At 44.6% G+C, this 14,013-nt stretch overlaps 1 long non-coding RNA gene across 1 annotated transcript; it reads right to left on the bottom strand.

Annotated features, from left to right (window-relative positions):
* Positions 1-3,909: 3,909 nt before the first annotated feature.
* On the bottom strand, positions 3,910-14,013 carry LOC134478967 (uncharacterized). The gene is made up of 2 exons (XR_010051798.1): positions 12,995-14,013; positions 3,910-9,906 (listed from the first exon to the last, which is right to left on the bottom strand). It is a non-coding gene; the product is annotated as an uncharacterized LOC134478967 (long non-coding RNA).

The raw sequence follows: 14,013 nt of genomic DNA, 5'->3' as shown, positions 1-14,013 counted from the left end.
AGCATCCCTGCCACCATTGCCACAGGTACACATTTACACTATGCAGCGTCAAGACGAACTGGAGAACGTCGATTGCTGACTGTGCAAGCAACCTCAGTCACGGGCAATGCCAGAGCTTACACTGGTTTCAGATACAGTGGGGCCACCCGGTCATCTCAGTCCTCATGAGTAAACTAGGTACAGTGTAGTGGCTCGTTCTTTCGCTCTTTCTTGGCTTGTCCCGGCAGCTCTAAGCAGACTGTGGAGCCCCCAGGGACAGTGTTTGTAAAAGATTCTCAGGAAGATGTACCAGCACCTACAGCCCAAGAGAGAAGTCTTGAGGACACTGAAGACAGAACTGTTAACAACAAAGTGAAAAGTAGCTGTGCACAAAAGGCCTCCGTGCACATCCCCTTCCGCAGAGGGTGTATCTAAAAGTTACACTTCCCGCTCCTACTGTTTTCTCCTCTCCCTAATTTTCCTCTTTGGTCCCATTTTTCTTTGTCAAATCTATCCCCTCCCTATTGGTAGTTCCATTGTGGGCCCTTTTACTCTTAATTATCTGGGATCTTTCCATTCCTTTCCTAGGTGTCAGGTAAGACAAAGCCATGCATAAAACACAGAAGACACCCTTGTGGGCAGCTTATGCTCTGGAAGTAGAGGCAGAAACCAAAACAGCAAAGAGAATTTCCAGCAGTGACTGAGAGACATGGGTTATAGGATAGAGTGACCAGGAAGGGGGGGGGGGCGTGCGTTTAAATTGAACTTACATTAAATCTCTGGGAAGATGGTAGCCAAGGGAAAAGCTTTCCAGACAGTGCAACAGTCTTGAAAGAACAACTACTGTAGACTTTGCGAGGACCTGAAAGAACACTAGTTCCTTCGAGTTTGAGGACAGTAGGATGCAAAGCCCGCGTGTACATGGTTCAGACAGAATCAGGTTTGGGAAGTCTGGACATGGGTAGTTTTTTCCTGCTACAGTGGGAAAACAGGTTGTAGCAAGTTAATGAATTAATTTTGCAGAGCATGGACAGTCCTTTGCATTTTCTACTCAGATTCTGCAGGGGCTTACGGAAGAGACATACGATGTAAGAGTGTAGGATACACAAGAGTGTGTGTATGACAGTGGAGAGAGCGTCTCACATAACATCTCTGTAGTCTTTTTTGACAGCTTAAAGCTACCCTGTTCCTACTTAAGACATCTGTTCCTTGGTTCTTTTCGATAAACTAATCACTTACTTTGGGTTTTCAGATATTTCTCCAAAGATATTTTAGTTGGGAATCATTTTATTTTATATAAAGTTTCTGTAGGTTAAAGTGATAATATTAGAAAATTACACAGTGAGGGTCCACAGTGATTCTGCAGTTCTAATACTAGGATGATATCTGTCGTGTGCAGACTTTTCCTGAGGAGACACAACATACACACATGCACATGCACTTGTCCATTAACCCCATCAGCCCCCAAAATAGAAGCCACACGCCAGAGCGATTGCACTTGTCGAAATAGTGAGTTTTGATTGGGAGTAGAGGTGATGAATTACTTACTGGTGTAAGAATGACTCAAAAGTGAACTAGACTGTTGGGGGGAGGGCGGCAATGGGGGGAGGTTGGGGAGGGGGAACACCCATAAGGAAGGGGAGGGGGGAGGGGGATGTTTGCCCGGAAACCGGGAATAACACTCGAAATGTATATAAGAAATACTCAAGTTAATAAAAAAAAATAGTACCAAAAAAAAAAAAAAAAAAAAAAAGAATGACTCAAAAGGGACTGGAGAGATGGCTCAGCATTTAAGAACACTGTTCTTCCACAGGTCCTGGGTTCAATTCCTAACCACCACGTGGTGACTCGCAACCGTCTGTAATGGGATCCGATGCCCTCTTCTGGTGTGTCTGACGACAGCTACAGTATATTCATATAAAATAAATCTTTTTTTAAAAAGTGACTGAAAAGCAGCTGCATCTCAGACAAGCCCATCCAACACAAGTGACAACTCAGGAGAAGGGCTTCGGGATACCTCTAGAGTTCTCTGCACAGCTTGCAGGTCTAAAAGCTCTCCTCTCAGCAGTTCTGCAGAGCAGGCTCCTACCGCAGGAGTTGTTCACTGCTCTCATAAACTGGAGAGAGGTGCTTCTAAATCCTGCAGGTTTCAACTTTCCCAAACAGGGAACTTTGTTTACCTTCTGAGCCTAATGACCTCGCCCCCACTCTCCACCCCTACCTCTCTAAACACGAGTTTCAGTTTGGAGAAAACGGTTGTATTGAACTCCACCTCTTCTGGCTTTTATCATTCTCTCCAGCCTCCTCTTTGACAAGACTTTCTGAGCCTTGGAGGGGATGACAGAGATGTCCTTATATGGCTAAGCACTGGGATGTTATGCACAGCAACAGTCACTGGTTCTCAGGGGTTTCAGCAGTGGTTAGGAGTCCGTATGATATGCCATCTATTGCAGAAGCCAGTTTCCTTCCATGACTGGTTTCACTTGACAGCAACAGAGATCTATGGGTGTAAGAATAAGTGTTTGGAAGGCAGTTTGATAGGCATACACTATCCACTTATCAAACCATACCCATGACTCCCCACACTGGGCCTATGACCTCTCCAGACACAGGTTTTTGCCCTGGTTTACAATACCCGAGAAGAACTGCCTTCAACAGAGCTGACCTTAAATCCATTCGAAAACTGGATTGTACTCCTGATGTCTTGTTACTATTACACAAGGGGAAAAATTCTGTATGCATTCTGTACTTCAGCGTGGAGGGTCCATAGCCAAGCAGGAATGTTAGAGACAGTACTCCCCAAGAAGCCTGTGTACCAAATACCAACCACCTTATGGCACTTTGAAAACCAACCTGTAAGGAGGGAGCTTCCAGCTTAGTCCCAGGTTACCTTGCGTGTCCCAAAGCCAAAGCGTGAGGTGTCTTTGGTCATGGGCTTACTATCTAGGTCTGGACTGCCACTGTGGCAATAATAATCTTTAGAAGGTTTGTGAGGCATCATGGGTAACTCCAGCTAGTCACTTATAAGGAGCTAGCCCACTTCTGGCACTGGGCCAGTTTTCATTTAATGTCCTTGTAACTTAGAAGAGCTGGTTTCCACCTGCTTATTGTGCTTCCTAAAATCTTTAGCTGTTGTTTCAGTAACTATTAAAAAAGAAAACCAGACCGAGGAGGTTTTAAGGTAGGTTGTAAGGTACAGGAAGCATCACACTTGGTTGTCTTCAGTCCAGTTCTGTGCATCAGAGCTGTGCAATGATTGCCGGTCACTGGCAATTCTCTGTCACTGAGTTTGGTAAGACCCCCCGATAATGGCTTCCCTGTTACGAGCTTGCATGGAAATGCTTATAGAAGGCCCATGGCAGTGGGCCATGCTGGTACTACAACTCTTCTGTTGCTAAGGATAATGTGGCCCAATGAAGTCTTCCATTAACACACTTCATATTTTATTTTCTGAGACAGTAGACTATGACTGTTTTGAAGATAAGTTACTTTGGATAGAATCAAAACCTCCCAAAAACATATTCAGATATTCCCAGGAATCTGAAAAACTCATAAATTTAGGAGCTCTTCGAACTCACAGAGAAGCAGCTTCCTAGCTGTAATCCTTACACAGCAGCTAGCTAGCATCTCCTTCTCTTGCTCTGCCCTGACTCTGCACGTCAAGTAATCCTGGGGGGGCTCCTTTTTTGCTTCTGCTGCTTGCCAAATCTCAGAATGTGTGTTGAGGTGGCTGTCCTTTTGGTCCCTCTTCAGCTACAGGTTCTACAGGCCAAAGCCAGGGTGTGCTGTGACCAGATGCTAACATCTCAATAGTACCACAATAAAGTTTTTTTCTAACTGCCACCGTGTACCCGCTGAGGAATGTTCCTTCCACTATGTTCCAACGGTCTTATGAGGAACATGAAGACTTCATGCTCAATTAAGTAAGGCTAAAAGAGATAAACAGATCTTTATTTCAGACTGTAAGTGGCCAGAACTAAACACCCAGCCTTGCTTAACTGCCAGAAGGCCACTTGCAAGAGGTCTTCCACTTGGAAGGGAACAGATTCGGATGCCTGCTTGGCCTGCTGAATAGCTACTCTAAAGGTTTAGGGAATGTGAGATGCTTTGCCACCTGATTGCCAAGTCAGCACTGCTTACACCTGGGCACCTGACGAGGACGCTCTGGTTTTCAATCCCGATTTCCATAAGGGCTTCAGTGTAGTGGGTTTTGAATCAGCAAAAGTGAAAAGCTCAGCTTGGCATCTTTTTCATAAAATTTCAAGTCATCTCTGGAAGCCTTCTTAAACGGTCAAGAAGACACCGTGATCATACCCATTGGTTGGTTCATACCTTCTCTAGTGATTTTTTTTTTGTGAAAGAACAGATTTAGGGAAAAGGAGGAGGGAAGAGGAAAGGTTTTAAAACCCAGTCAGGTAACTGATTGGTGATACACACTATCAATCACATTTTATGGCTGCAGGAATCTATTGATTAATTTTGTCAATATATAACTGTTTAATTGAAATTACCTGCTTGTTTTGTTTGTTTGAGACAGGGTTTTTCTTTGTAGCCATGGCTGGAACTTGCTCTGTAGACCAGGCTGGCCTTGAACTCCCAGAGCTCCCCCTGCCTCTGCCTCCCAAGTGTTGAAATTAAAGGTGTGAGCCACTGCCACCACCCAGCTTTGAAGTTGCTTTCAATTATAAAAGTCTTACCCTGTTCCTAGCTTTTAACAGCTTAACATAGGGACAAAAGAATCAGAAGTGTGTCAAGAGTACATCCTTCACAAGTTACATTCCAATTAAAAATATGTTCAAAGGTGTGTTTTAGCACACTCCGTGTAGTAAGGAGTTTTGGGATTAGGGGAAGAAGGGTGAAGGACCCCAGCTTTTATAGGTTCGAGGTTCCCAAGTGATGTTCTCAGCCAGTTACAAGTACTTTCCAGGAAGCAACAATATAAGCCTGGTCCTGAGTGAGTGGCAGTCTCAACCCAGTTGATGTGCTCAGGATCCCTTACATCTTCAGCATTCCTATTGATATAAAAGGAAGTCAGAACAGAAGACAGATGTTACAACAGATCAGCTAAAGTTGCTTAGGAAATACCAAGGTACGCAAAGTAGAATTTAGACAATAAAGGGCCACTCAAGAATGAGTAGCTACTGACCAGACTTGTCAGAAAGAACAGGAAATGTACATCTCTAATAAAAGTTTTAGGTTGTTGGGAAAATGCTAAGGCCACCAATTAGCCCTCTTCCTATAAGAGAAGGAGACATCCCTGGACCACTTCTGACCAGTCAAGCCCTTTCTCACATCAAAGAACATACCTCTATCAGGCAGGCAAAGGGGAGTTGGCAGCATTAGATCACATTAAGTTCTGGCCCCAGCTTTTCCACCAGGAAGAGCATCATTCTATGAGACGGGCAGGACAATCGAGCTTAGATAGCATGGAATGCTATTAAAGTAGGGCAAATCTCCTAAGAGGTATGGATAGCTTGTCGGTTGTTTCTGATACTGAATTAAGTGGGCATCTCTGGAGTAACAGTTGTACAGGGTGTGGATGAGATAGGTGTGTGAACCATGTGAAAATATGAAGTATAAGATCCCAGACAGGGAGACCAGCAACTGCTATGAGGTCCTGAGGTATATCCTATCTGGTGTATTTAAGGAGAATAAGGTCAGAGTGAAGGGAGAGTCATCAGGAGTAGGCACAGCAAGCTCTTTTAGGCCCCTTATGGAGTTGGTATTATATTCTAAGTGGGACAGAAATGTTTCAGGAAGGCAAAAGTGTTCTGAACCCCGAGTGAGCCTCAGAAAGAGATGTGAAGGAAATGTCTGGGCAAAATTGAGATCAACATAATCATGTAGCCTCTTCTATACAAACACCAAGATTTCTTCAGTCACAACCATAGAATATAAAAGTAGAAAGAAAACTGCATTTGTGCTAGAATCAAGGTCAGAGAACAATTGCTTGTTGTGTAGGGTCATGGGAATTTCCAGAAGATACTGCTTGCAAAAGAATTGATTGCAAAAACAGCAAGAGGCCTGGACTTCAGCATAGTCAAGCCATTTGCATAGGGGTCGAGATGAGAATGGAGAAAGAGGGGGTCTAGGAACATAGCCAGATCTCCACCATTTGCTCTGGGACAATTTACCTCATACAACACCTCATACAAAGCAAGTTCTTTCAATATTACTTTCTGATAGTCTGCTTGGCAAATGTCCAAGGCACTGCCTTGTGGCCAGTTGTATGGATTTAGCCTTACATGACTAGAGCCATAGAGAATCACAATACCACCTTGCCTGTATAACCAGTCAGCTTTTCCCTACATAATTTCCCAGAAAACCATTGTAGGCCATCTTTGCCACTTTGTAGGTTCTTCTTTCTTCCTCCTTTCCCCACCCCCTTTCTACCCTTTCAACCCTCTAACACGAGATAGGAGAGGGGGAAAAAGGATAGAAAGGAAAGGGGGCGGTATTGTCATTAGACTACTTCCTGCTGGTTAGGAGTGTCGAGTTGCTTGGGGCAAGTTTGATCTTAGCCATCAATATCTAATTTCTTCTTCTTTCTTCTTTGTGCATGGCTACTTAAAAAACCATGGAGATCAATAGCAACCAACAACCAACCCAACAGTAACATGCCACCCCAGGGCCCCAGCATTTATATAATCTCTGAAAAGCCCTTCAAATTCCAAATTCCAGGAACTATTTGCCACTAGTAAAATCACACCCTTGTTACAGCATGAGGCAAATCATAGTTAGCTGCTGTGATTAATCTGAAGCAGGCCCATATCCCTCACCTGAGATTAAAACACAAACATTTTTATAATATTTCTATGTTTTTAAAGAAACCAAAACTCTAAAATTGTCACCATAATCTACTATCTATCTATCCATCATCTATCTATCTATCTATCCATCCATTATCTATCTATCTATCTATCTGTCTGTCTGTCTGTCTGTCTGTCTATCTATCTATCTATCTGTCTGTCTATCTATCCATCATCTATCTATCCATCATCTATCTATCTATCTATCTATCTATCTATCTATCTATCTATCTATCATCTATCTATCTATCGCTATCATCTATCCTATTCTTTTAGCATTATATATAGACAAGCACCAGGAATGTTCCTGACTCACTGGTATTAGCTAATGTAAGCCAGTTACATTATGGGTCGGATGAAGTTACCTTTGTCCTAACAAATAAATGCCTCTTTCTGATCCAAACTGCTCGAACTTTACCAGATTTTTCTGCTCCCCCAAATCACACCTCTGAGTGTAAAATCACACTTCTCAGTAAATTAATTGCACTCTATGTAAAGCTGGATCTGTCTCCTCTTCAGTCTCCCAGCACCTTGAAGTCATTTCTCATGTACAGTGACTGAATTGTTTCAGAACACTGACATCTAACATAATCAGCTTCTCCAGCAAACAAAATATAAACAAAAACAAAAGGCATAGAGGCATAGGCTCAGCTACTTCTACTGATACAGCAAGGAACCAGTTGGAATTCCTTGTTAAACAAGTACATTTCCTAGCCACTGCTTCCTTTGGAACTGGCTCTCTTCACGCCATCCCTAGACAGTTTGATTCTTGAATTGACAAGGGAAAACTACATTTAAATCAAACTTAGGGCATGAATCTCTTTGGGGGAAGGAGGATACAACAATACAAAACTCCTTAGCTTTCTGGCAAGATAGCCAGAAACTACCCTAGGACTCCTTCTGTCCTAGACTGCTCAAGCACAGGTTTACAAATACAATAAAAAAGATGCAAGAGATGAAAATGGGGTTTAATTTAGAAATCAGAGAAATATCTTCCAATGAAATGTAGTTGCTTTTGTGAATAAGAGAAATTTTAGAACATCCTCATGCATTTTTTCCTCAAGAATCAGGAGAGTTTTGCAACTTCAAATCCAGGGTATAGTCATGAAACATTAGTGAAAGCAAGATCTAGAACCAACTCTTGGCCATGGAGTGCTGGATATGTTTGAGTTTCAAACTTCTGAACTCCATCCTGCCATTTCCTCTCAGTACCTTGGCAAACATCATCATTTAGAATGCAGAAAACAAACAAACAAACAAACAACAAAACAAGTTACAAAAACCAAACCAACCAACCAACCAAACAAACCGAAAGACAAACCTAAACAAACCTCACCCTAAACCATCTTATGATCTGTCTTAAGCTCAAAACCTTTCCTAGATGAGTCTTTTTCTGCACAAGAGGCTGTCCTCTGGTTCTTGCTTAGTCTTCTAAGTGGAACGACAGCTTTTCCAAGGAGTGGGGAAAGCCAGACTAGCAGCAGCATGTGCCACCTGCATGCGCCAGCACCATGGGAACCGAATGGTGAGCAGCTCAAAAGCAAACACCTGAAAGAAGAGATTCCAGCAGACACCAGAGCCTTAAGCTAATTCTAAGGGGCCTTCTCTCTGGAAAGACAAGTTCCTTCAAGATATCAGCAGAGAAGACCTTGAGCGCCCCCTAGAGGGTAGAGAAGGTCACAACATTTCCCCAGTAGGGCCTGCCCGCTATGTAATAATGGCTGTGTCTGTCCCTCAGAGGAGGTATCAAATGCAGTCTCTTTACAGCCTCTGGCCTACCTGACTTACACCACTTACAACAAGTTATGTGACAGCTCATCACTCTGTTATGTGTGTGAGTTCCTTGAGGTCAACAAGACTGTCTTTAGGTGTCCTCCATTCATTACAATGGCGTCAGTTACTTGAAGGGCCTTGTTTTATCTTCCGATGCTCTTGTTTCTTCTACTTTACCTAAATCTATATCATAACTAACAACTTATAATGTCTTAATGCGCTTAGTACTCATGAGTCCATGAAGGCAGATGTCCGTGCTTGCATTTTCTAGAGAAAAGGAGCATTTATTTTCTCCCTTGGAGTGAGCCTCAGGAAGCAGTTGCTTACCCTTGCCTTATGGTGCAATCACCCAGGGATCCACATTCAGAAGGATTTGGCATTTGTTTTATGCTCTGCTGTTGGCATCTTGAAAATATATTTGAATTTGCGTAAAGAAAGTCCAGCCGGGGGGGTGGTGGTGGCACACACCTTTAATCCCAGCACTCCGGTGGCAGAGGAAGGCAGACCTCTGTTTGAGACCAGCCCGATCTACAGGGTGAGTTTCAGGACCCAGCTTCTTGTATCAGGAAGCAATAGCATCGGCAAATTTCAATGGATCAATAGAGTATGCATGCGAACAAGAGTCCGGGTAGGACACGTTGTCGGTCACTCCTGGCTGTGCTTGCATGTAGTCTTGACTATGTCTAGTAGTACGGGCTTTCCACAGCTCCTTAATAGATGGGAGTTAGATACAGATTTGTGGAAAGATGCTGGTAATACAAGCTTGCCATTCGAGCTAGGTACTGGTTACTTTTCTGGTTGCCGTGACAAAATGCCCTGCCCAACTTAAAGAAGAAAGAGTTAACATTTTTACTTAGGGTTCCAGAGGGGTACGATGGTCGGGATGGCACGTCAGGTTGGCAAGTCTATCCGCTGGAGCTCTCGCCTTGAGCCACGGGCACGAAGCAGAGATGGTGAACTGTGAGTGCGGTGCGGCCTTTCACTCTCGGAGCCCACTTCCAGGGACGTACTTTCATTGTGGGAAGTTTCCTGAGGAAGCGCCCTTACACCAGTATGAGTGGAACCGAGGTGTCACAAGGCGATCAGAACCAGGATGGTTCCTGAAGGGCCCCGGTCCCAGGTTCACTTTGTATTCTCTGAAGGTTTGTACTCTAAACCTTCTGGGGGGGGATGGTGGTGTGAACAAACAAGGAAGATTTTACAGAAATGTACACAGCAGTCAGCAAGTCGTTAAGGCCAATGACCTATTGTTTCATCTGCTTCCCCAGGTCACTCTGCTCAGGTAGCAAGGGATGAGACGTAGTGGTTGGCAAATAGACGGCACAGTAGTCCTTTACGTAAATCACTAAAAAAAAAATCAATAAACCAGGGTGTAATAATTGGTTTTTCTCAACTTACTCTATTTCATTCTCTCCTCTTCACTTTCACTACATATTATTAATCTATACTGAAGAAATGAGTTGGTACTCTTGGCATATCATCTGTTGGCGCTCGTTTGTACCCACCCCAGCCTTAACCCTTTGAATAACGCATTTGGTATTCACCCATACTACTCCTGACTGATAATGTAGTAGAGAGCTGGCTATGCTGATTTGGTGATACCTACTGCAGTGGAACGGGTGGTCATGGACCCTGATGGGGCCATTCCTAACAGGTCTAGTAAAAGCACAGGAGCTCCATTATTCCTTGAATCTGAAGGATATAACTATAGCTGTATTTCCCTCCCTGAGAGTACTCCTAAGTTGGGGGCCAATAATCCTAGTCTTCAAGTGTTTCCTTTATATCAGGTATAAATACCCTTGGGGCAGATGAAGTGTGTACTATTAGGAACTACTATAATATTTTATTTTTTTTAATCTAACTGCATACAGCTCTTTTTATTTCCCACACACTGGGCTTTTCCTATTACCTAAACAGGAGGCCCAGTTACATATGCCCCTTTGTGTTGTTAGTCAGGCTTTAGTTAGTCATCTCTACTCTGGTGTAAGCCACCCTGGCTTGTATGTAAGCATATAGAGCCATCCTGCATTTACTACTAAGAATACATAGGGAAGGTGGACTGGAGGAACGTGAGCATGGGGACAGAAGGGTTCAGGTTAGGGGAGGATGGGGGGAGATGCTAATGGGTGAGATGACTTTTGGGGGGCATTTCAGGGCGAGACAGAAACCTAGTGCGATGAAATTCCCAAGAATCTATGAGTGTGACCCTACCTAAGACTCCTAATAATGGGGAATATGGAGCCTGCACTGGCCATCTTCTGTAAACGGGCAAAGCTTCTAGTGAAGGGACTGGAACACAAGCTCAGCCACAAAGCCTTCAATTTGCCTTAGATGTGCTAGGGTTAAGAGGGAGCAGAAATTGAGGGAGTGGCAACGCAATGTCTGGTTCACCTTGTAACCACGAGAGAAAGCCCATCCCTGACTCTGCCTAGATGGCCAGTGTTCAAATGGGTAGGACCTCAGTTTTGTGTGAGCATGGGGCCCTTGGGTCCCTACTTAGGATTGTTCCAAGCGCACTATAATGAGGATTTGCTCATTTTTAGGTCAATGTCAGCAACCTTGGGGCAGCCAAATATCTTTGCAACAATTCTTGTATGGCAGTTTTTCCAGATGAACTAAATCCTCTCCCCATCCCCTCCCACCCAAATCTATACCCTTTCTCTCTATCCTTAGAAAACAAATATGTATCTAAATACAGCCAATAATACACCCAGCTTTTACATAAGTTCTGGGGACTGAGCTCAGGTTCTCATGGTAGGGCGATCCGTTTACCAGCTGAGTCATCTCCCAGCATCAGTTTACTGTCCTTAATGTCACTTCCCCTTCTTTTTTTTTCTTTTTTCTATTTTTCGGAGCTGGGGACCGAACCCAGGGCCTTGTGTTTGCTAGGCAAGCGCTCTACCACTGCGCTAAATCCCCAACCCTCCCCTTCTTTTTGAACAGGAACCCCACTTTTTTTTCACCAGGCTTCGTAAATTTTGCAACTTCTTCAATTACCATGCAACTCTGTGACTTTTGGCCTTGTCTAGCTCAAGAGAATGAAGTTACCATCTGAGTTGAGGGTAAAGGGGTGCTAGTTCCTGGTTGATTCTTCTCTCTTGTTTTCTAAACCTGTTCCATCCCACAGTCACAGGGGAGAAGAGGGAAACAGAGCCACAGAATGACTGTTCATCATTTCTTCATCGTATCTCAACATGCATCACCCTTCACCTTCCATCACACACACACACACACACACACACACACACACACACACACACCCCACTTGATACTCGATACTACCAACTCCTCTCATAGGTCCCTCATTCCTATTCTTTCCCACTGTCTCAGAAATTGATCACCTCCCCTGAGCACACTGCCAAACCTCTCCCTTCTCTTTCTTGGGATCCTCCTCCCACAGCGTTAGTGAATACTAAAGAGAGAACTCAAATTTCTCTGTAATACCACAATGCTCACAGAGGAGGCCACCCTCTGGTCACAGGAATTCTCAAGGCTTCTCAGAGTGGCTTGTTGCTAGCAAAGCAGGTAGCCCTGGCCTACAGCTCAGTAAGTTGACTTGTTTAAAGGTGCAAAGTGTACACACACACACACACACACACACACACACACATACACACACATACACACACAAACACATACACACATACAAAAACACAGACACACACAGACACACACACACATACACACACACAAACACAGACACACACACAGACACACACACATACACACACAAACACATACACACACATACACACAGACACACACACAGACACACATACACAAACACAGACACACACACATACACACACATAAACACACACAAACACATACACAAACACAGACACACACACATACACACACACATACACACACATACATACACAAACACAGACACACACACATATACACACATACACACAAACACATACACAAACACAGACACAAACACAGACACACACATACACACACATACACATACACACACATACACACAGACACACACATACACACAGACACACACATACACACACATACACACACAAACACACACATACATACACAAACACACACACACATACATACACCCAGACACACACACACACACACACACACACACACGAATGCTTGGACACTGGCAACTTCCCCAAATCTGAGGAACGTACTGCACTTTGTGGAGATCCTGGAATGGAAATCTGAATCAGTTCCCTCTGGATCTAAACAGACAAGGAGAGTCATGCTGAGCTCTGAGCTGGGTCTGCATCTGTGACATGGCCTTCCCTCCCTAGCAGACCTGTGTAACAGGACTTTTGCAGAAGCACTGCAGGCAGCTGTCCTCACTTCCTAGGTTGTGGGGATGTGAGAATGTGCATCTTGGAGTCTGAGATGGTTTAGAGGAGAGGCCGAGGCACTGGGGAGATGACTGGCACGCTTACCTAGGACACTGCAGAACATGATGATCTTGTATTACGCGTCTGAATTATTTTAGCCTTCACACTCTCTGGAGTGACAGCTTTAACCTTCCTCCTTGGAATCCAGTACAAGCCACCTAGAGGAGTAGCAAACCCGCAGATTGGCCCCGCCCCAGGTTGATTCAAAGAGGACGACTCCTCCCCTCTTCCCCACACCAGGTGCTACTGGAGCAAGGGAACACCCTCCAGGTCATGGTCGTTCCACGTGCTCCTCGCGCTGGGTGCAGTGTGAGAGGCAAATGCTCCTTGGCTGCCCGCCACAGAGACAACTTGTTCCAGTCTCATATCACACCCCATGAGACAGGGCACGGAGCAGGCCTGGAAATCTCTGTGCCACCCATGCTGTGTCCACGCCGATGTCTGGCTGTGCTCGCCTGGTGAAGTGGTGGTGCAGTGCTGTGGCGGAAGTCAGCCTGTCAGCCTGTCAGCCTGTCAGCCTGTCAGCCTGCTTGGCAGGACCGCAGGGTGTCTGGGTAGTCCTTCTGCTATCCAGTCAGCTTGTGATTCAGAAGCACAGGTGGATGGCTTAAATTCATGGTCACCCCTTCCCCCATTCCCCTTGACACTTTCCACAGTTAATATGGTCGTTTTTTCGTTCACCTCAAACCGGCTTCTCCCCCTTCCGTCTCCTTCTGTTAGTTCATACTAGTGTGTGTGGAGGAGGTTGGGCTGTCCTTTTTACAGTTCCTCACCGCCCTTCGAGGGACATCTTTGGGGATGTGCCTATGCAGCTTTGAAATGGATTCAGATCCAGCTTAATTCTTGTCTAAGTCACATGGAAAAGATCTTGGGAAGGATGTAGTCAGACGGGAGGATTCTGAAAGAAAGGACACTAGAGGTAATGATATTGGGTACCAGAGAAAGCTTTTAAGAGTAACTCTTCTCTAGAAAGAGGGATTTGGAGATGGTGGAGGGGACAAAGGAGCCATCCTGAGTATGGTGGCCACACCTGCTATTCCCAAGGCAATGGCTCCTTTGTCAGG

Source organism: Rattus norvegicus, chromosome 5 (genome assembly GCF_036323735.1).
Source record: "Rattus norvegicus strain BN/NHsdMcwi chromosome 5, GRCr8, whole genome shotgun sequence".
In the NCBI taxonomy this organism is placed as follows: Eukaryota; Metazoa; Chordata; class Mammalia; order Rodentia; family Muridae; genus Rattus; species Rattus norvegicus.
The sequence above is the reverse complement of the archived record's forward strand: the minus strand, read 5'-3'. Positions and strand labels throughout refer to the sequence as shown.